Source organism: Puntigrus tetrazona, chromosome 4 (assembly GCF_018831695.1).
Source record: "Puntigrus tetrazona isolate hp1 chromosome 4, ASM1883169v1, whole genome shotgun sequence".
NCBI lineage: Eukaryota > Metazoa > Chordata > Actinopteri > Cypriniformes > Cyprinidae > Puntigrus > Puntigrus tetrazona.
This window is the reverse complement of record NC_056702.1, coordinates 21,113,170-21,135,592: the sequence shown is the minus strand read 5'-3', so window position 1 is coordinate 21,135,592 and position 22,423 is coordinate 21,113,170. Positions and strand designations below refer to the sequence as shown.

The window sequence follows — 22,423 nt, the reverse complement described above, 5'->3', positions numbered from 1 at the left end:
CGGCAGCGGCCCTACCATGTCCCAGAGGCTTTTGGCAAGCTACAGAGGCGAGATCCAGCAAATGTTGAAGTTGGGGGTAATTGGGCCGTCCCACAGTCCGTAGTCAGCTCCATTGTCATGATTCGAAACCCGGCGGCACCCTCCGCTTTTGCAGTGACTTCCTGCGCCTAAATGAGGTCTCAAAGTTTGTGGCTACCCCATGCCCCATGTGGATGAGCTGCTCAACACCCTGGGAAGGGCCCGGTACATTTCGACCCTGGAATGATGGACATCGTGCTCGACCCCATCAGTCCTATAAGTCCTATATTACCTGGATGTCGTGGTGGTTGACCTGGGAGGACCATCTAGGCGCCTGCTGTCCCAAACTGCGGGGAGCTGGACTCACCGCCAACCCCGCAAATGCCACTTTGCTCTCGCTAAAGTTCAGTACCTGGGAAGGGGCCTCATCTGGCCCCAGGAAAAGATAGTAGAGCGGTACAGAAAGCCAGAGGCCTCATGCCAAGTTCCAGGTACAAGCTTTTTGAGGTTGGCAGGATATTATCAATGTTTTATCCCCAAGCGCAGCTGTGGAAAAGGAAGCCATGGCTTAAGTTGGTTAAATGACCGTGGTGTTGGAGTGCTTGAATGGCCAGCAAACTCACCAGACCTGAACCCCATAGATAATATACGAAATTACTGTCAAAAGGGAAAATGAGAAACAAGAGATTGAAAAATGAGATGAAGTTTCTGTCAAAAAAACCTGGGCTTCCATCCAACCTCAGCAGTGCCACAAACTGATCACCTCCATGCCTCCTAAAATTGAGGTAGTAATTAAAACAAAAGGAGCCACTACCAAGTATTAAGTAGATGTTCATTAAATAAACATACTTTCCAGAAGGCCAACAATTCACTAAAAATGTGTTTTTATTGGTCTTATGAAGTATTCTAATTTGTTGAGATTGATGGGTGTTTGTTAAATGTGAGCCAAAATCATCAAAATTAAAAAGAACTAAAGACTTAAATTACTTCAGTCTGTGTGCACTGAACTTAATTAATACACAAGTGTCATAATTTGACTTGAAATACTGAATAAAACTGAATTTTGTCTTGACACTGTACACCTGTATATGGTTTTACTATGGTTTCATTGAAAAACACTTAAAATACAAATGCCTACAAAGGGCACCAAAGTTCTTGCTGTTTGCTGTTGTTACACTTATAGGATGATCAAATCTTTCTTTAATATTGAACAACATTTAATTCAGATATCCACTTTTGGCAGCCTTTTGACAAACCCTGCCTAAATGAACCATGGTTTTCTCGTAGTAAAACTGCTTCATTTTATTTTGTGTGATTTCTAAATGCTTGAGATAATAAAATAAACCACAATGTATTAATAAAATCATACAGGTAACTGTGTAGAGCTGCAATTAAGTTGTAGTTAATATAATTTAATTACAATTTATTTAATTACTTTTATTTTTTAATTCTATTTTGGCCTCTTATAGTAGGTGTGTAGAGGGCACAACAATACTATTCTGAAGAATACTATAGAATAGTATTGTCATAGTATAATAGTATTGTTATATTGAATAGTACCGCTGTTGAACTGAAGTGGTGAAATTATAGCTCAGGCATTTCTACACAGTGTTCAGATTTTTAACTGTGAAACTCACAATTGTACAGGTTGTTGATTTACCTTTTTTTCTCTGTGTTCCTTTACCATTGCTGGAGATTTCTGTTCATCTGGTAGGAGAAAGAAAAGATGCATAAATAATAATCAAAAAGGAAATACAGATAAATATATTAGGTGAAATATTATTCCACAGCATTTATAATGTTGCTAAATTTAATTAAAGTTGTTAACAAATACAAGACACACTACTAGTACTATTAACATCTGAGTATAGACTGGTAATGTAAATGTACCGTTTCCTTCAGCAATTGAGCCATAAATTGTTACTGGTCCTGTGAAGGTGTTAGCAGTCAATAAAGGAGCATTTACACTGCGCCCTGTTTTAGCATTTACACCAACTGTAGTCTGGACATTTCTCATCTGGACTGGAGTGTATTGTAATGAAAGAGTGAAATTATTAGACAGATATAACATTGTGAAAAATATTTTTAAAGCATATCATACAATAAATAAAAACATTAATATTTTTCTGATTCTGTTTGTGACATGAAACCAGTAACTTTGGTGACTGACAAAGTGGAACTCACTGAGAGAGGCCAATTGCATATATTCAGGTTTTTCGCCAAGCCAGGAAGCCAAGCCAGTGACCTGGTCACTCAGTGGTGAGTACAGCAACCATAGTGACAGGACAAACCGTGGAGTTTACACATATGGGATCCTATCAAGTCACTACATTGCCTCTACATGGCCTCTACATATAGACCTCTACCGGTTCTCAAGGATTCATCGAGTGAGGACCAGGCACTGGATGCTCCACCACATCTGGCTGCTGAGGGACTTTCTGGAGGACAACACTGGCTCCACACAGAAGCTATAGATTGTAGTGTGCCGTCCAGCCTGCAGCTTTACAGATATTTGACTGTGAGGCACCACAAGCCAATGCCCAGAAGGATGCAACACTTCTAATAGAAACTAACTTTTTAACATACTTGATAAATTTCTCTAAGTGAGATCCTATTTCGTTGTTCACTGACTGAGTGACCGACTGAAAGGTAATTGGAATTCAAAAAAACAAACATGGCTTTATCTTAGAACAAAACTTAACAGTTAATTGTTTACAAATTCTAAAATGATTGTCCAGAATTAACCAAATATAAATCAGTGTATCAACTAGATGGTTGGTTTAGTTCATTAGTTGTGGGGCCAATTCTCCACAGGCCAGAATCTTTTTTCCCAAACGTGGCATGTCAAGGTTAAGCAATCAGATAGAGTCAACATTATATGTAAAGGAACCTCTTCAGCATGAGCCACTTTAAAATGATCACACATTTTATTCATAAGTGACAAGATTGTCACAAGTCCACATTATCAGACAATTCCTCTGCCCAATTCTGACTCCACATGCTGGTTTTGTCTGGCTATTGGAGAACTGGCCCAAATCTTCAACAGGATTTTTTCATTTTCTAAAGGGCTTGCTGCTGTTGCCTTTGCTTTGTTGGGTACTCTTAAAGTCTGTGTAAAGTCAGTATTGAATGTGTTGTAGTGAACTTTGATTTTGCCAACCTAAGAGCGAAACTGGGTAGTGATGGGTACTCATCATCACCAATGACATTATGATATTTGGATCAGGTGTCACTTAAGGTGTAACAATTAAGAAAAATTGGTGGGATCTCTCATCAACACAAAGGAAGACACAAGTGTAATAAAATAGATTTTAATACCAAAAGTAATTAACAACTATTAAATGAATATATAAGTGTAAAGTTCATGCATAAAGATGCATAAAATGTAAGTGATTGTGTTGGATGTAGCTATGTTAGCTACATTACCTGTCCATGATAGATAGCTGCTTCAGATTCTGTGTGTGTGTAACCTCAGGCTAAAACCCTGATGTCAATTATTTTCACTGTGCTGCATTTCACGCTCTCATTGGCTGGTTTTCAGCCCACGAGGCTGGTCTTAGCTGGGAGGCCAGCTGGAGCGACTAACTAAAACCAACCTGATCAGTCTAGCCAGGCTGGAAAACCAGTTACAACCAGCTACTTCCAGCTTAAACCAGCTAAGACCAGCCAAACAGTCTGTCTGTTCTGTTGTTCCCTGGCTTTTTACCAAAGGTATTCTTCTTGTCTTTTAGAAGTATCTGGCTGTTGTCCTAGCATCTCCATCTGATGGTGTTGGACAATTCGCTTATGTTAGTCAGCAATTACATTTATAATGTGTTTTCAAATAAATCTAAAATTGACTTTACACAGACTTTAATTTACTGACTTGATTACACAGATACAACTGAACTGAACTGGACAATAATATTACTAAATCAATGATGACCTGACTTTAACTGGAAAATTTAAAATGACTGTACAGCTGCTTTGTCACAATCCGTATTGTATGAAACACTATATTAATAAAGGTGACTTTTGAAAAGCAAACATAATCTGTTATAATCAGTGGGGCTCTCTATACTGGATTTGATGTAAACTAATGAATTTATTAATCAAATGTTGCCCCAAAGGTTTGGGAACCAATGGTTCAGTTGAGCAGATTTAGGTGGGCCTTTGGTATTATTTGTTCTTTATGTTTCTGACACACACACTGATTTACTGTTGTGCTAAAGTTGCTTTACCTTGTTTTTCTGCTGCCTCAAAGCATTCATGCTCATCTGTGAAGAAAAAGGTAATAATATCAGAAATAAGATATAATCATTCAGTTAGATATTGTTCTGTAAAACCAAAGAGTCTTAACCAGATGTTCTGAACTTCAGACCTCGGAAAAGGCAACAGCAGCTGTAAAATGTGTTTCTGTTTTGATTCTCATCTAGTGTATCAGATCCTTCTCCGACATCCTCTTCTGTCATTGACTCCCTTCTGCAGGACAAGAAGAAAAGCTTTGTATTTTACTGCATTAGCACTACAGTTCTGTGATGATAGCATTACACTGTACTGCATGTTAATATTTATATTATTGTACAAATAAACAGGTGATAGAAAAATTATGTGTCCTTAAGAGATTTTCAACATTTTTGTGTCAGAGAGGATAGATATTATGATACATGTATACCTATTATATGCAATGATGATACATGTACATGTAATACACATTTCAAATACAAAAATTTTTTGATGTGAAAACAGCTTCAAAAATAAGTAAAATGCTTTGCAATTCTACATAATGATATCATAAACATTATTAAGCCCCCATTATCAGCCCCCAACGCACAACATTAACATTATCAGCCCCCAACGCACAACCCTCAACCAACCGCGCCGACTACCGATTCCTCCACTTTCTCCTTCTGCTCCCTCACTGAGACAGAAGTATCCAAACTTCTCCTCTCCAGCCATCCAACAACATATCCGCTAGACCCCATACCTCTCTCATCTTCTGCAAGCAATCTCCCCCACTGTCTTGCCGGCAATCACGCACATCATCAACACATCTCTCCTCACAGGCACCTTCCCACAGCATTTAAGCAGGCTGGGTAACCCCACTGCTCAAAAAGCCCACTTTAAACACTTCCCTTATTGATAACTACAGGCCAGTCTCTCTTCTTCCATTCATAGCGAAAACACTTGAAAGAGTGGTTTTCAACCAGGTATCACTGTTTCTTTGAAAAACAACAAACTGGACCATAACCAATCAGGTTTCAGATCGGCCATTCAACTGAGACTGCGCTGCTCTCAGTCACGGAATCCCTGCGGACTGCAAGAGCTGAATCAAATCATCAGTTCTCATTCTGCTGGATCTATCCGCTGCTTTTGACACCGTGAATCATCAGATCCTGCTGTCTACCCTCTCATCACTGGGCATCTCTGGGATCCCACCCGTTGGTTTTGAATCCTATCTCAATGGTAGGTTTTTAGGGTGGCCTGGGGAGAGATGTATCCACCGCACATCAACTGGTCACTGGGGTTCCTCAGGGATCGGTTCTTGATCCCCTCCTTTTCTCTATTTACACTACATCGCTAGGCCCCATCATACAGGCTCATGGCTTCTCCTACCACTGCTACGCCGATGACACACAGCTCTACCTCTCTTTTCATCCAGGCGATCCAACGGTAGCTACTCGGATCTCGGGTTGCCTGGCGGACATCTCGACATGGATGCAAGAGTACCATCTACAGCTCAACCTGACAAAGACTGAGCTGCTTGTATTCCCTGCCACTCCAACTACACAACACGACTTCACCATCCAGCTAGGTTCTTCGTCAATTACCCCATCAACCTCAGTCAGAAATCTTGGTGTAATCCTCGATGACCAACTAACCTTCAAAGATCACATTGCAAAGACTGCTCGATCCTGCAGGTTTGCACTACACAACATCAGAAAGATCAGGCCCTTTCTAACAGAGCAAGCTGCACAGCTACTTGTCCAGGCCCTTGTCATTTCTAGACTGGACTACTGCAATGCTCTTCTGGCTGGACTTCCATCAACACAATAAAACCTCTACAAATGATTCAGAATGCAGCAGCACGGCTGGTATTCAATGAGCCCAAGAGAACCCATGTTACACCTCTCTTTATCTCCTTACATTGGCTACCGATTGCAGCTCGCATCAAGTTCAAGGCACTGATGCTTGCATATAGAACAACCACAGACTCAGCACCGGTCTACTTCCACTCACTGTTACAAATCTACACACCCTCTAGAAGTCTGAGATCTGCTAGCGAGCGGCGCCTCGTGGTACCATCTCAAAGAGGCTCAAAATCACTCTCCAGAACTTTCTCGTTCTCTGTTCCTGGCTGGTGGAGCGATCTTCCCGTACTTATCAGGAATGCTGGATCTCTGTCAATCTTTAGAAACTGCTGAAAACTCACATCTTTCAGCAATACCTGACCTCATCATCATCAAAAAAAAAAATAAAAATAAAAAAAATTACTCTCACTGTCTCTGTCTCTCTTCTCATCCCCCTTGTTTATTCCTTCCCTTCTGGCATGTACTAATTTGAACACTCCCTGTGACTGGGTGTTATAAGCACTTACCCTGTCTGTTTGTCTCTCAAAAATGAATCGCTGCTGTACTCTCAATTGTAAGTCGCTTTGGATAAAAGCGTCTGCAAAATGACTAAATGTGAATGTAAATGTAAATGTATTAAACATTAATGTATATGTATTCTTTATACTTCCATGGCTCTCAATAGATTCAGTTGTTGGCGTTAGTTTAATACTTCTTGCCAAGTTCTTTTGCTACTTTCTGAACATGTTTCTGGCCACATTTAAACCAAACCACTATCAGTTTGTAGCAGCAAATGAGGAGGTATCATATTGTTCACAAGTAAAATATGGAGTTCTTCAAGGCTCAGTGCTAGGACCATTACTTTTCAACCTATACATGTTACCTCTGGGAGATATTATAAGGAGACATGGTGTTAGCTTTCACTGCTATGCTGATGATACTTCTTGGCCTGATGATACACACCAAATTGACAAACTAAGGTGCCAATTATTGGACCAAAAAACCCCACATGTAAAAATCTACAACACTGTCTAACACTTGATGATTCTTCTTCATCAGTTAGGTGTGATGAACCTAGGTGTGATGTTTGACAGCAGTCTTTCCTTTGAAAACCTATTTCTTTGAAAAAGTTTCTAGCATCTGTAAAACTGTGTTTTTCCATCAATAAAATATTTGCAGAGGAACCCTGGAATTTTCTGTTCATACAACAAAATGCTGTTTTTGTTTTCAGAATCACCACAAACTTCCAGACAGGTGTGTTGAACCAGTTTGCAGTTAAACTCTTCAATACGTTATTGGCCCACCAGGAGCAGGATTAGATAGACACCCCTGATTTAAGTGGCGTGATTTAATAGTTAATAAATGGTGAGTCTGGAAGCACTGCAGAAATAGATTTGTCTTTAGAACCAGTCAAACCAGGAAAATCAACCATGGTTCAGCGTAACTTTACATCAGATAAATGTCTCTAACCTTTCAAATGTTTTCAGCACATGCATGAAACCAAACGTTACGTGTAAAATGTTAAAACAACATAATGCATGCCAGTTTTCAATATCAAGCAGCAAAACAATTGATGAGGATGAGTCCTGTAGAATTAACAAATGACTGCGCATTTAAAACCAGGAAAAGATGGATAGAGTTCACCACATAAACACAATATTTAGTTACTAATGTGCTTACTATGACTAATAGTTTCTCTGTCAAAGAGAAAGAGTGTATGACAAATACTGTATGAGAATCACAAACATATTAATAAAACAGATTTTACACCATGTGACAGCTATCTGGGATTTGCTGACAAAGACACGCTCGATGAATTGTTTTAAATATCATTTTTAAAACAGCAAAGTAAACACATTATAAGACAACATGTATTTGAAAAGTAGAAAATATGAAACACTCACCAGTCTGTGAACATCTATCTTTTACGCGTCTGAAATGTTGTTGAACAGCAGCTGTAAAATTTCTTTCACTTCTACCAGGAAGAGATGAGAAGAAAGATAATCTAATCATTGAAACTTTCTTTCATTCTCATAAAATAAAAGGTTCACTTGTTACACATTAAAAAACCACAAAACCGCAAAACCACTATTCGAAGCGCTATCCTCCTGTAACTTTAGAAAGATCTGCTTTATCAGAAAATCACGCCAGTTAATTTAAAGTCTACTCTTGTCATATCTATAAAACTCAAAATCAAGGATGACACAAATTTCTTACCTAGGAGTAATATTGAAGGAAAATTATACCAAAAGCTTATGAACCAAACAACTAGAATTTAGAAGAATGAAAATTATTATTTCAATTTTATCATTATTGGTTCATGTTTTCATGCCTTTATCTTGTAAATCTGATCTGTTATCATGCCTGTTTATGTCATGCCTCCTTGCCCTCTTGTTCTTGCCGTGTTCTCATTGGTTCTCTTGTTCATTGTGCCACGTTGATTGGTTGTCCTAGACATTGTGGCATGTTCTCATTGTTTTGTTCACGTCCTGTGACCCTCATGGTTTAGAATCCACATTGTTGATCTAGTCTCTTGTTCTGTATTAATGTTGTAATCTGCTGTTGTTGTGTATGTGTATTTAAAGTCATGTCAAGTATTTGTCTGTTTGGGTATTTGGATTATCACTTTGAATAAAAGTTGCACTTGGTTCTTAAGCGCTTGTCTTCAGCGGACTCATTACAGAATGCCCCAGCTTACAAAAAGGGCCCCCAATGTCCCTGAATGGCATCTGCAGGCGTCCCCTGCATGTGTAGGGTTTCTTAGATGTCCTGAAGATGTCGCGAGCATGTTCGCGGGACTTCTGGAGGGCCCTGCGGAGATGTTCACAGGACATACCATAAAAGTTAAGCGGGATTGTTGGGCCTTTAGGAGCGGTCACTGCAGGTCATTTTAACATTCTTTGTAAACTGAATGTAGCGTGAGGGCATGGAGGAAGAGGAGCAAAACACACCTTACAGATGTTAGCTGGTAACTTTAAATCCTTCACCTATAGCGAATCCGACTACGCCACCTGGAGAGTTCTCCCCAGGAAATAGAACTAGCTCAAATATGACTATTTGGCCACACAGGTTCAATTCTCATATGAATAGGCGAGAGGCGTGAGTAAAGCATGAAAGTACAAAATTTATTTTCACAATTGTTTCACCATTTAAAAGTCACATTGAATCCTCATCACCTACTGCCGGCAGCACTCTCCAATGGTAACTGCAGTAAATCAAATAAAATTTTGTAAACAAATATATATATATATATATATATATATATATACACAAACTATTCCAAAATGGATGTAGGTATTAAATTACCAAAACAAAACATAAAAAATAAGAAACCAACTCACAGGGCTGAGGTCACCCACGGGAGTGATCACCAGTGCTGAATTTAGTAAAAAGCACACTTACACCTCCACACACACACACACACACACACACCGACACACTCTGCACACACAAACGTGTCCACAGCAAATGATGAAGTGACACCACCACCTCAAGCTCCTGCACCCGTGGAACCCCAGCTCCTGTAAGAAGATAAAAATAAAATGAGTATATGCAATGTGTATTACACAAACCAAAACCTTACACACTAATCCAGGCAATAATGTCACAAGAAAAAAGGAAAGGGAAACGAACAAACAAATTCAACCAAGGCAAACTAATGTTGAATATAAACAATACAAAATGTCCAACAAAACAAAAAATACACCAATTATAAAAAGGAAAGAAAAGAATACAATTTTTGTAGTTCCACAATGGAGGAGCAAAATCCACACAGGGCACCGGCTACTCCATAATCAAATAGATGCCCTCAAGCAGAACCACTTTAAACAAAACAAAAACAAACAATAATAACCAGTAACACAAATCACAATCACAGGGATCAGTAGTAGATAGCAGGTAGCAGGTAGCGGGAAGCAGGTAGCGGGAAGCAGGTAGCGGGAAGCAGATAGCGGGTAATAGATCTCCGTATCAACTAAGACTTCCGAGTAACCGAAAGTTCACGGTAGCGACAGGAAAAAACGTCAGGAGCGGGCGCATTTAATCGCCCCAGGACGAAAGGAGAATCCTACAAAAAGATATGGGCAATTAACACCATTACCGCTTGCAAATCACACACTAATATTCCCCTTTAACCACCACCTAATAGAGACTTACCAAACCGGAAAAAGTATGCTGCACGCATTCACAAATTGGGATTCGGCATCCTCAGTAATACCAATAACAAGCTAGGGTACAGAAACTGCCTATTATTCAAACTGCGCACTCCGTCCATACCAACCCATTTTCTAGCAGTATTAAGCGCTTACCTGAATAAACAGCAGTCATTAAACTCATGGCCATCGACAGAAAACAAAGGAAAAGACAGGCTAGAATGAAATAACAAACGATTAGTCCACAACATTATAAAGAGACAAACGAAGAGCTAACTGCTAACACATACCTAAAACACAAGTCAACATAACAAAAAACCAAAAAGGCGGGGCGGAGGTGACGCATGACCCAACAAAGCCAACCTGCTCTAAAATAGGTCACACTTACTGCTGATTGGCTGTTACAAATGTCAGTCACCATCACTTATCCAATACGATCGGTCACAATCCACCCCCACCTTCTGTACCGTCGCCCGACGGTGAACTAATAAAAAAAAAAAGACATGCCCTCTAGGCCCTTCAATCCCAAGAGACGAAACCATACCTCCGCTGCACTACCAACTATACTGGACACTATGCCTACACCAAGTGACCGTGGCAGATGATGTACATTAGAATGCTGCCCAGCCGTACTCCGTCCGTCCTCGCACCACACTCTCACCCATCACCACTGAACCTAATGGAGGTTCCTTACAGGCTGCAAATCAGCTATCATCTCTGTAATATCTTCTGCTCCTGAGCCTCACCAGCATCCTGAGGACAGGGGGAGAGAATCTCTTGAGATGCTTGCCTACTAATAACCTGTGGTGCTTCTGACACCAAAACAAACAAGTCTCCCTCATCCAACTCCTCCTCACGAGGCAGCACACAGGTTCGACCAATGGAACATTGGGCCGGTCAGGAGAAATCCTCTTACCTGAGGCTTCAATAAAGACCGGTGTACATGCTTTAACTTACTTAAATCTGTAGTAGGAGCAATTGTGTACACAACACCCCCTTCCTTCGGTGCCTTCAGGATCTGGTACACCGCTGAGCTCCAGAGGTCATGAATCTTATGTCTACCTCTCACACTACAGTCGCGAAGATACACAAGTTGACCCTCCCTCAGAGGTATGTCACGCACCTGAAGGTCATACCTAGCTTTCCAGCGATCGGCTGCGGCCTCCAACAGCCCACGAGCACCCTCAAAAGCAACCTGCAGCCGATTCTGATGCTCTAACACCCACCGATGGACACTACCTGCCAATGGTTCTTCAACCCTACCAAGCAAAAATCAACTGGAAGTCTAGGCTCTTGCCCAAACATCAGAAAGTAGGGGATTCCCCGTGATTGGTGAGTGTGGTGTTGTAGGCGAAAAGCACCTGGGGAGACAAGGCGGCCACTCCCTTTCCTGAATAACGGCAGTGTGCGCAAAAGGTGTGTAAGGTCCTATTAAAGCGCTCACACTGGCCGTTCCCGCTGGATGGTATGGGGTTGTCGTGACTTTTCCACCCCATATAACCGACACAACTGCTGAATGAGGACGGACTCGAAATTACGGCCTTGGTCGGAATGGATCTGACCCGGCACCCCAAACTTACCGAACCACTCAGCCACCAGAACCTGGGCCACAGTCTCAGCCCGTTGGTCCCTAGTCGGTTACCGCTAAGGTGTACTTGGAAAAATGTCAGTCATGACCAAGACATTTTCTACCCCAGAATTCGAAGGTTCCAACACAGTAAAATCCAATGCCACGATCTCGTTTGGCGTGCAGCCAACAGATGTCCCATGAAGCTAACTGGGGTAGGCTGAACACCCTTAGCACACTGACACCTTTCACACTCCTGGCACCAGCGGGCAATGTCCCCCGACATTCCAGGCCAGTAGCACCGCTGCCACACCAACTGTGTGAGTACGCTCTACCCCTGGTGCCCATGCTGTTGGTGCAGTTGTGTCAATACCTCAGACTTCATGGCAGATGGCAGCAACACTTGGAGGACCTCTTCTCCACCGTCTGGACGAAACACACGACGATAAAGCACCCCTTTAATCTCCTCAAGCGATCCCACTGTCTAAGTAAGACCACAGCAGACCTGGAGAGTTTCTTTCGCTCCTCAACACTTGGTGGCGCTTTCCGCCTCCAAAACACCAGTAACTCTCCGATAACTGAATCAGCCTGCTGCTGGTCACCGATGTCCTTCCTAGAAGAGCAAGGAAAGGATACTATTTGATTTACCTGACTCACCACCTCCCCTCGGCTAGCTTGACGCAATGAGGTGGGAACCACCACACCTGGACCCATGTCCAGAACTTCTGCCACGGGGGGATTCTGTGCGACAAAGCATCCAGCGTTTCGATTTGTCTTACCAGATCTGTATTTGATTTCAAAATCAAGCGCAGCCAGCTGGGCAGCCCAGCGCTGTTCCATGGCACCCAACTTGGCAGAGGTCAGGTAGCTAAGAGGATTATTATCGGTATAGACTACACACTTATGACCCAGAAGGTACTCCCTAAACTTCTCAGTCATGGCCCACTTGAGCGCAAGAAACTCCAGCTTCATGGAACTGTAGTTAGATGTATTGCGCTCAGTGGGCCTAAGACCTCGGCTACCATAAGCTATGGGACGTACCTTACCCTGCTGCTCTTGGGAGAGGACTGCCCCTAGCCCCCCATGACTAGCGTCCACCTCCAAAATAAAGGGAAGCGAAAAGTCTGCATAGGCGAGCACAGGGGCTGTGGTAAGTCTATACCTCAACTCCTCAAAGCCACTCTGACACTCACTAGACCAGGCCTGCTCAAACTCATTAGGGCCATGCTTGGACCTTTTCGGGGCTGCCAGCTTTGCCACCAGCCTGTGGAGGGGGGCCGCCAGTCTTGCGAACCCCTCCACAAAACGCCCGGTAGTAGCTAGCAAACCCCAAAAATGAACGCAACCCGAAACACTATTGGGCTGAGGCCACTTTAAAACTGCCTCGATCTTACCTGGGTCCGTAGAGACTCCTCCTGAGAGATCACATGCCCCAAATATTGCACCTCCTGCTTAAAGAATCGCGCATTTTGATAACTTGGCTTTCAGGCCTTCCTAAGCAGCCCGGCTTAAGACAACCTCCATTCGGGCTAAATGCTGATCTACTGACACCGAAAACACTACGATATCGTCCAAATACAAGAGCAAAGATTGGCACTGTTGGTCCCCAAACAACCGCTCCATTAATCGCTGGAAGGTGCTGGGGCATTACAAAGGCCAAACGGCATCGGTTCCATTCAAATAGCCCGAATGGAGTACAAAACGCAGTCTTTGATTTATCAGCCTCACTTACAGGGACCTGATTATACCCGCTGGCAAGGTCCATGGTAGAAAACCAACGTGCCCCCGCCAGCGAGTCTAGTGTCTCCTCAATGCGGGGCAAAGGGAAAGCATCCTTCCTTGTCTTAGCATTTAAATGGCGGTAGTCTACACACATCGTAGGCTACCGTCTTTCTTTTAACCAAGACAATTGGTGGCGCATCACGGGCTGCAGCTTTCCCTTATTACTTGAGCTTCCATCAATTGATTAATGTGTGCCTTGACGACCTCGTATTCCGACGGAGGAATGCGCCTATAACGCTGCCTCACGGGTGCGTCGTCCATCAAGGGGATTTCATGGGAAATGAGACTGGTACATCCCAAATCACCCTCATGTATGGAAAATACAGATGCATACTTTTCAAGTAGTGCCCTCACCTTGCCTTGGTCTTCTGCTGACAGTACAGACAAATCAATAGCCCTAATTTGTTCCTGTACCGACTGGGCAGCCTGTGCGACCTGCGTACTCACCCTAGCCGAAACCACTGGAACTTCTGAGATCTCTGGGGGTAAGCTGACCACATAAACCTGGTTGACCGTACCCACCACTGTGCTAGCATATACCACCACATCAGCTGTGCTAACATTAACCACGGGCACGTAAGCAGTGCCACGGTCTACCTGAACCAAAGCAGTAGAAGCCAACAACCCCGCTGGAAGGCCAGAGTCGGGTGGCTCAAAGAGAACAGTACCCCGAGTACTGTGTTGAACAGGTTACTGCAACCAATTTCATGGTGCCCCCGGGGATGCGACACGCCTGGCGCCCCCGCACTTTGACTCTACCCCCCTGACTTAAATCTGGCTGGACTTCAATGTGGTGGCAATGTTGTAAAGCCTGAAATACAGAAGGGGGAGCCTGTGAGACCATGGGCAGATCGAAAAGTCGGGTGCCATGCTGGCCAAAGAGCTCCCGATAGCAGCGGCCCAGGATGTTCATTCCCAGAACCCCAGGAACCTGAGCACACATACTACCAGGAGGGTCTCTAACCACCAACACCCCGCAACCTGCAACCACCTGCCCACACAACTCCACATCTAGTTCTAGGTAACCCATATATGGGATCGAAAGGCCATTCGCAGCCCGAAGTTGCAACCAATGGCACGACCTAAGCTGTTCCTGACCCCACGCCCCAAAATTTTGCACAAAACAGCTCTCAGTAATGGTGGACACCATAGACCCAGTGTCCACCAGACACGGTACCTTAACCCCGCCCATACATACGACAAGTTGCGGACACGTTGACATAAAATTTACATCAGTTAGAACATTCAAGCCTGTCCTTCCCCCGACCGAGCTGTGGCCCTGCAGCTCAGCGGGAACTAGTTTTCCGATGGTTGCCCAGACTGCACACCCCTCGCCAAGCGGAATCTGCGTGCTGGTGGAAAGCGAGGAGCCTTCGTTCCCCAGTACACTCCTGGCAAAATGGCCAGGTTGCTGACATCGACGACAAATAACCTGTCCGGGCCGGGATAATTGAGAGTGTGGTTGAAAATTTTGAATCTGAGCCACACTTTGAGTCAATTGATTCAATTGCTGTTGCTGCTTTTCAGCATTTCTCTCAACTCACTGAATTCAGAACACGCTGCACTACTACTTTCCAGGTGCTGGTGTCCCTGTACCCCATATTGTATACCATAAGCAGATGGTGCGGATTGGCTCACGACCACACGTTCCCCAGGCAGACCCTCCCGTTCCCAGCGCATTTGCTTACTACGAACGTCCAACAACATAGCAGTAGGTTGGCGACGAACAAACTGTTTTAGTTCACGTCGAAGAGCACCGTCACGAACGTGTTCAACAAATTGGTCACAGCGCAACAAAATATCTGCACTTGGCCTACCATGAGGCGACTGTCGCTTTACTTTTTCCCAGAGATTTAGCAGGACTAGGGAAAACTCTAATAGAGTCTCCCATCCTGTTGTTTTCTGGAAAAAAGACTCTTGAAGAGCTACATAAGAACTAGTGCAGCCATACAATTCGCGCAACGCCTGAATAATTTTGTTTGGATCCTCCCTCTCGTCCCTTGGCCGATATCGAATTTCGTCTCTCGCCTCTCCCTCCAAATGATCAAACAAGAAAAACGCTTGATCAACAGCAGAGAGATGGCGAAGTCGCATGCAGGTCTGAGCCTCCTCCACCCACTCCTCAATCATAATGCCAGATCTACCATTAAATTTTGAACAATTTCGATCTCGTGGAACAAAAACAAATCGATCCGTCACTGAAGAACTAGGGACAGCAGGCGGAGGATCTACCACTGCTGGAATAGAAACATTAGAAGGACCAGGTTGTGCAACGAGAACTTGCTCTTGTCGCAATTTTTCATTATCTGCCCTCAATTGGGCTACCAATTCTCGCAATTCACGTAGCTCTTCATCCATAGCTGCAAATTACAAATCACTCACCACTACGGATGAACACTCTTTAGAACACCTGCTCCTGCAAAAGATAACAAACAAACCAAAAAAAAAAAAGAAAGAGAACACAAAACCAATACTCACGTCTCTGCACTAAACCATAACGAGATCCTGCCGACTACGCCAGAATGTAGCGTGAGGGCATGGAGGAAGAGGAGCAAAACACACCTTACAGATGTTAGCTGGTAACTTTAAATCCTTCACCTATAGCGAATCCGACTCACGCCACCTGGAGAGTTCTCCCCAGGAAATAGAACTAGCTCAAATATGACTATTTGGCCACACAGGTTCAATTCTCATATGAATAGGCGAGAGACGTGAGTAAAGCATGAAAGTACAAAATTTATTTTCACAATTGTTTCACCATTTAAAAGTCACATTGAATCCTCATCACCTACTGCCGTGCACTCTCCAATGGTAACTGCAGTAAATCAAATAAAATTTTGTAAACAAATATATATATATATATATATATATATATATATATATATATATATATATATATATATATATATATATATATATATATATATATATATATATATATATATATATATATATATATATATATATATATATATATATATATATATATATATATATATATATATATATATATATATACACAAACTATTCCAAAATGGATGTAGGTATTAAATTACCAAAACAAAAACATAAAAAAAATAAGAAACCAACTCACAGGGCTGAGGTCACCCACGGGAGTGATCACCAGTGCTGAATTTAGCCAAAAGCACACTTACACCTCCACACACACACACACACACACACACTGACACACTCACTGCACACACAAACGTGTCCACAGCAAATGATGAAGTGACACCACCACCTCAAGCTCCTGCACCTGTGGAACCCCAGCTCCTGTAAGAAGATAAAAATAAAATGAGTATATGCAATGTGTATTACACAAACCAAAACCTTACACACTAATCCAGGCAATAATGTCACAAGAAAAAAGGAAAGGAAACGAACAAACAAATTCAACCAAGGCAAACTAATGTTGAATATAAACAATACAAAATGTCCAACAAAACAAAAAATACACCAATTATAAAAAGGAAAGAAAAAGAATACAATTTTTGTAGTTCCACAATGGAGGAGCAAAATCCACACAGGGCACCGGCTACTCCATAATCAAATAGATGCCCTCAAGCAGAACCACTTTAAACAAAACAAAAACAAACAATAATAACCAGTAACACAAATCACAATCACAGGGATCAGTAGTAGATAGCAGGTAGCAGGTAGCAGGTAGCAGATAGCAGGTAGCAGATAGCAGGTAGCAGGTAGCGGGAAGCAGGTAGCGGGTAATAGATCTCCGTATCAACTAAGACTTCCGAGTAACCGAAAGTTCACGGCGCGACAGGAAAAAAACGTCAGGAACGGCGCATTTAATCGCCCAGGACGAAAGGGAGAATCCTACAAAAAGATATGGGCAATTAACACCATTACCGCTTGCAAATCACACACTAATATTCCCCTTTAACCACCACCTAATAGAGACTTACCAAACCGGAAAAAGTATGCTCGCACGCATTCACAAATTGGGATTCGGCATCCTCAGTAATACCAATAACAAGCTAGGGTACAGGAAACTGCCTATTATTCAAACTGCGCACTCCGTCCATACCAACCCATTTTCTAGCAGTATTAAGCGCTTACCTGAATAAACAGCAGTCATTAAACTCATGGCCATCGACAGAAAACAAAGGAAAAGACAGGCTAGAATGAAATAACAAACGATTAGTCCACAACATTATAAAAGAGACAAACGAAGAGCTAACTGCTAACACATACCTAAAACACAAGTCAACATAACAAAAAACCAAAAAGGGGGCCGGAGGTGACGCATGACCCAACAAAGCCAACCTGCTCTAAAATAGGTCACACTTACTGCTGATTGGCTGTTACAAATGTCAGTCACCATCACTTATCCAATACGATCGGTCACATAAACATCAGTCAAAAAGGATTAGTGTAACTACCCAAGCAATAAACGCACAAGCAACAGTACTTTAATAGTACTTTTTTATTTCTTTCTTTTAAAACTAAAAATTTTTATTATTATGATGTTTCTGGCACATAAATGAAATGTTATCCTTTGTTAGCATGTAAGGTCAAAACAGCAAAACATTATGAAAGTTTAAGTCAACACATTGTAATAAAATATTATTAAGCCATAATTAACTATGCACAATTACTCAACTAATCGCATGCTCCTCTATTGAACCTGAATCAATCATTTTAATACATCAGCCTATCAGGACTTTCCAATCCACATCCAATATGTAAATCAAATGGAAAATTGCAAATCAAATGCATTTTGCCTTTAAAAATGGGAAAAAAGGTTACATTTTTATGCCAGTAGGTGGAGCAAGAGACTGTTTTAATAAGTTAACCAATGAAAGAACTCTAAGACAAATGTGGTTCATGATTAAACATACTAATGCCTCAGTTAATACTTACTACTCTTTTAATAATAATTAGTATGTGATGAATTAACTAATGAACAGCTATCATTAACTACAGATGGATTCATTCTGTTACGAAAATGACTTGGACACAAAAAGGTAAGTTTAAATATTAATGAATTTATTGACACAGATTAATAATGACTGAAACTGAGGCGAGTATGAGATTTGAAAGTTCATTTGGCTGGAGATAGCTGAGACTTGACTTGAACGCTTCTCTTAACAAGATCGCTGGAACGAAAGGTACGTTTTCAAGGTAAGTAGAAAATGGCTTTAACTTGAATGAGTGTCAGGAAAGGTCGACTTCATATAGAAAATACTAAATATACTGACTGATGTGTTCTTCTCTTTCCACCCTAAACTCACCCTATTGTGACTTATACACAGATTAATAAAAACTTCAAATCCACAAACAACATTTGTAGAACAATTCCTAAAGAAATGCTCAAACTGGGAAGAGTTCACTCTCCATCCAGATGCAGCTGTGATGATCCTGTACCTCCAGTCCTGGTGGACTGATGGGCCATGGTAGGCCACGGTGGAGAGGAGGGAACTAGGAGGCAAGGGGGAGCCAACGGCTCTACAGGCCAATCTGGAGTCCAGGACTCGGAGGCTGAATAGTGAGGTGAAAGGATCCTCCACCCACGCCGGCGATGGTTTACACTACAAGATGGTGTGCTGAGGGTGAGCATAGGGGCTGCCAGGAGACATCAACGGGCACTGGAACGGGTGGGGGTAGGGAATTTCTTAGCCTCTTCTGGATAAAGATCTTTTAGAGCGATCACTGGAGGCGACGTTGGCTGCATGATCACAGGAGGGGGCTCTGGTGTCGAGGACCATCCCCGGTAACGTGAGTCATTGGCGAGGGTGACAAATTCCTCTGTGTAGTCCTCAAGAGAGCGCTCCCTCTGCTCCAGAAGGAGAATGGGGAAATTAGGGTTGGACATAGGGGCTAACAAAAAAAAAAAAAAAAAAAAAAATGGGGAAACACGCCGCTTTTTACTGTTTGTACGATCTGGTCTTCTGTCACGGTGTGGTTCTGGGAAGAAGCACTCAATAAGAATATCTAGTTAACAACTTTAATCATTAATAAACAAGGAAATAATTGTAACATAGAAAGGTAGACAACGACCACACACGTAAATCTGGGATACTAAAGACACAACTGAAGACGTATCTTGAAACGAGAGCAGACAACCTGATATCAAACAGACCGAACTTAGAAAGCCAAATGTAAATTACATGATTAACTAAACACACCTGAACCAAATGAGACGATCAACAGAAGACAGAAAGTAAGTCACAACGAGCACATGGAAGTGATTGTGAAGCCATGCATTTTAGTAACCAAAAGAAATGATGTAGACAATGTCAACTGAGATGAATTTTGAGTTTTGAAGTAGATTAGTACTTTAGGAAGAAAATACCTTTGCAATCATTTTAGAATTTTATATTTGCTAAATATCAGAGAGGACAAAGGCAAGGATTGATGCGTTAGCGCCCAGGAGCAGTATGCCACTAAAAGTACTGAGAATGTAGCACAATTCTCAGTTGATTATATAAGTAATGTCACCTTCCATGGAAATTTGAGTACTTGAAATATATCATTCAGCAGGCATGTGAGTTTTTAATGAAAGATATGGCTTGGTAGCTTTGATTTCAGACAAAAGTGTCATTCCTCCATTATGAAGATGAAGGACAAATACATGTTACTGTTATAGCATTTAATACTAAAACCAGACAGTGAAATGCTCGAAACATAACACATCCAATGTAATATTTCCAGGATGGATAGTTCAGATAGCTCCTCAGAGTCTGCTGGATGTCCAGGTATGACGGAGACTAAGGTCCACGTCACATGAAGCATTGACGGCTACCCCCAGAAGTATGTCCCTGTGTTTTATCATTTTCATGGTGTGCAATGGTATAATAAATAAAAGCAGTGGTTGCAAAACTCTTTATAAACCTGTTCAAAAATCAATAGATTAAACTTTTCAGTACTCTTTTCAGCAGTGGAACAATGTACATCTACAGCATCTAGAAATACCTGAAGAATGTTCTAATTTTGAAAGTCAAAGTAACACTTAATGTTGTAGTAGTTATCAATAGTTTAAAACCTTAATTACACTAATATTGATTTATATTACATTTAGTTGTAGGACCATAAAAACATTTTCAAAAGGTTTTTCCATTTACTTTTAACTTTGCGTTTTGGAAATATTTCTATTCTCTTTCCTTGGATGCTGGAGCCCAAACACTCAACACTCAGTTAAAGTTTCTAAGTGTGGCGTGGGGTGATGCAATCAGGTGGCAGGAAAGATCAAACTTCCCCAGTATGGAAGGGGACTAGCACTCGACTACGCCACTATGGGAATTTCACCCAAAGAATTTAAATAAACCACCTAAAACAGGCTAACACAGATTCGTACCACCAATTAAGAGTCAGAGAAGTTGGTCATGAAACACTTTATTGATTTAAAATAGTCTAGAAGGTTGTTGGATCTACTCAAGACACTTCTAAAAGTCAAGGGCCCCCGGGCTGGAGCTTACCAAAACTAGGGAGGACAGACCACACCACTCGCTGGTCAGTAACTTGTCACTTGAGAATGAAATAGGATTATCTACACAACCAAATCAAGAGAATTAAGCACAAAAGAAAAAAACAAAAAAAAAACTTGACCATATGTCACATAATTAGCTCCACTGAGTGCTAAAGGAAGTCAATTCGAATAAACAGATCAAGACTGAAAAACAGAAGAAATCAATTCAACTTCAAAAGATGAGGACATATGGAAAACCAAAAAAAAAAAAAAAGAAGAATATTAAACCAAAAAGTCTGAAACAGGACAGCACTGCAACCATTAAAGCAAAAAGCGACTGCAGTGCAGTTTATGGACCTTCACTTAACCTAAAAAGCAAGAAACAGAGCGTTACACTATTAAACACACTCCCTCTACCCCACTATATTATATGCAAGAACTACTTACGGACAGAAGGAATTTGGGTTTCAACCACTGATACGAGTAGTCTATGTCAATGCAGGGAACAAAACTATTCGGTAAGCGTGTCCGGTTACCACAACTGAGAAAAACAGATGGGTTAACGCTACGGGCAATTTCCTCGATGCGTGTTAGGATACTAAAATTAAGCCATACTTCGTACCTTCTCCAGCGTTTAAGTACTTCTACGAACCACCTCAGGTGGCTCGGCAGCAATTGGTTCAAGACCAGTACTTGAATCACGTCTCTAAAACATGTAAAGTACAGCTCTTAACTAAACAATAAACTAAAAAGAAGAAACAAACAGTATGCGCTCCTCATCAGCTCGCGTGCTTCAATTTAGTTCCGGGGAAATGACGGAAGCGTTAACGGCGCTACGATTAGTCAAGCACTATAAAAGAATCTTGGCTCCTCCTGCCACATAAGGTTTGTGTTTATTTTGTAATTACAGAGAAAAGACTCCCTAAAGAATTGAGCACGTGGAAAAGTAGTGAATATTTCTTCTATAATGTACGCATTTAGTAATAAAAATGATAGTATAGAATGAAATGATAGATAGAATGAAAGTCTAAATCTTATACATTTGGGCACTCTGGTGTTGAATAAATGCTAGTCTGCAAATTGGTCGATATTTTGTGGATTATTTATTGTATTTATTGCATGACTCTAGTACATAATCCTGATCATTTTTTTTTGTAATATTGGCAAAAGGCCATATTGTAATCCGTACATTAGCCATATATCTGCCGATGCAATATTAATGTCATCAAATATAGGTGATGTGCCTTCCTTTATCACTCTATAGTCTTCTTTACAGAGTGGTATTTTCCGTATCTTGCTGAATTTCCTTAAAATTTTCTTACATCAATATTTTTATTCTCTTAACATTCAAATTCCTGATCTACCATTAAAAGTGTATTCTTACTTGTGGCTTTTTTTTTGCAAGAAATATTATTGTCATCTACATTAT

At 41.5% G+C, this 22,423-nt stretch overlaps 1 protein-coding gene and 2 long non-coding RNA genes across 3 annotated transcripts in view; 1 reads left to right on the top strand and 2 right to left on the bottom strand.

Annotated features, from left to right (window-relative positions):
• The window catches only part of LOC122342952 (NACHT, LRR and PYD domains-containing protein 3-like), a 924,523-nt gene that overhangs the window by 357,309 nt on the left and 544,791 nt on the right, over positions 1-22,423 (top strand). The gene's annotated exons all lie outside the window — the stretch shown is intronic.
• Positions 1,991-4,439, bottom strand: LOC122343205. The gene is made up of 3 exons (XR_006250727.1): positions 4,379-4,439; positions 4,239-4,274; positions 1,991-2,040 (listed from the first exon to the last, which is right to left on the bottom strand). It is a non-coding gene; the product is annotated as an uncharacterized LOC122343205 (long non-coding RNA).
• LOC122343166 lies at positions 9,173-9,508 on the bottom strand. Its single transcript, XR_006250684.1, has 2 exons — positions 9,410-9,508; positions 9,173-9,273 (listed from the first exon to the last, which is right to left on the bottom strand). It is a non-coding gene; the product is annotated as an uncharacterized LOC122343166 (long non-coding RNA).